Source organism: Austrofundulus limnaeus, unplaced genomic scaffold (assembly GCF_001266775.1).
Source record: "Austrofundulus limnaeus strain Quisiro unplaced genomic scaffold, Austrofundulus_limnaeus-1.0 Scaffold646, whole genome shotgun sequence".
Taxonomy (NCBI): Eukaryota; Metazoa; Chordata; class Actinopteri; order Cyprinodontiformes; family Rivulidae; genus Austrofundulus; species Austrofundulus limnaeus.
In genome coordinates, this window is record NW_013953048.1 from 197,255 (window position 1) to 198,970 (window position 1,716).

Below are 1,716 nucleotides of genomic sequence, written 5' to 3' on the forward strand. Positions count from 1 at the left end.
CTACTTCACCTGCACTGACTGTTGCCTCGCTTGTGTCACCATGTGCCGCGGCGCGCGCTCCTCCCGCAGCAGGAAGTGTGGTCGGTCGTCATCCGACCGGAGGACGCGCCGTCACATAAATATGTAAACAGTTCGGCATTCATTTTCGCACACCCGAACCAGGTCCGTTCGGGTGTCCCCCCCCCACCCCATTTGCGCTCTCAGCCACGCTGCTTCCCGCTTCCTCTGTTTTGACTCCAGCCGGTTACATCATCAAAAAGAATTGCGCGGTTGGCTGGTAGACTACAGATCTCTATCATAGGACAAATTTATATWGTTTCTACCGTATATYGTTTATATCGCKCATTCCTAGACTGAGCCCTTCTGGACAGAGATCTCTGAGGTGGTTCCTGGGGTCTGTTAGAGCCACCCTTCCAGTATGGGGTTCACAGAATAGAGTACTCTGATACAAAAATAATTTACATGTTTTTGGTAAATATTAGGGGTGCAACAATACATGYACCCATATCGAACTGTTCAATAGTGCTTTAGGTTCAATATACACTTGTATCGAACAATACAGGTTTATAAAATGTATTTTATCAGCTTGTCTTCAGAAACTGTGCTGTGCTGAAGGCTCAGTAGATCTGTGTTTGACTACTCCACAAAGCCTGCATTGTCGAGCACAGATCCACCAAGGAACTGGCTGCTTCAGCAACATTTAATTTAAAAACTTTACCTTCGAGGTTAAACAAATGTTCATAGTTAATTTCAACAAATTACAAGTTATGAAGGTCATGGAAATGTCTCTTTTTTTGTATCGAAAAAAAAAAACGAACCATGAGACTAACGTATCGAACCAATTCGTGAATTTTCTGTATCGTTGCACCCCTAGTAAATATGTGATTTAATTTCGAAGGAGAAAATAAGCACAGTCATCTTGTAGCAACTGACTCGTTTCTTCACCGGTCAGCCAGTGTGTGATCYGGCTTGAGGTGAGTTTTCCTGTTAAATAAACCCATAGAGACKGTGCATAAGCTCCGCCCACTCAACCCACCACTCCTGCCATGGTAAAATAAAGCTTAGTGGATATGTCAATATACAATATGCAAAGGCGGGGCTGCCGTGCACCTCCACCTCTGACCACYGTCAAAGTGTCTTGCCCAAAGACACAACAAMTGAGACACYATAARTCAATGAACTGTTACCTTCAGTTATGAAAAAGCTGCAMGTATCAAAACATAATTTTAACTTTGCACCTTCAGATTGGCCTCTGTCCTACTGTTTCTGACATTCCCACTTCAGCATGTCGTCACAACAATGCTTCAGGGGCGGGGTRCTCTGTGAGGCGGGAGTTTAGCTGCAGACTGAGTTTCAGGGAGGTGCTTTGTAACAGCACGCGTTTAGGCAGCTCCACATGGTCACCACAGGAAATTCAAGGATTTCTCCAAAAGAAACGAGTTAAACACTCTGGGGATGTTTTTGATAAGGGAATGACATTATAACATGGTATAAACCTCAAAAAAACATTGATTTTGTACAACACACTCCTTCAAGGATGCTGGAAAACCAAAGTTTCAAACTGGACRATCACTAGTATAAGCTTAAAATCAGCCAGTTTTGGGGCATCTTTCTATCTTTTAGACCAGTGGTTCCCAAACTTTTTATCTTCTGACCCATAAAATATCCATGGCAAAAATTTGTGACCCCAAATATTACTGGTCTGAGTACACAAAC

At 43.3% G+C, this 1,716-nt stretch overlaps 1 protein-coding gene across 1 annotated transcript in view; it reads right to left on the reverse strand.

The window, feature by feature from the left end:
* Positions 1-1,716, reverse strand: part of mkln1 (muskelin 1, intracellular mediator containing kelch motifs) — a gene marked incomplete at its 3' end in the record, with an annotated part of 40,622 nt that overhangs the window by 6,509 nt on the left and 32,397 nt on the right.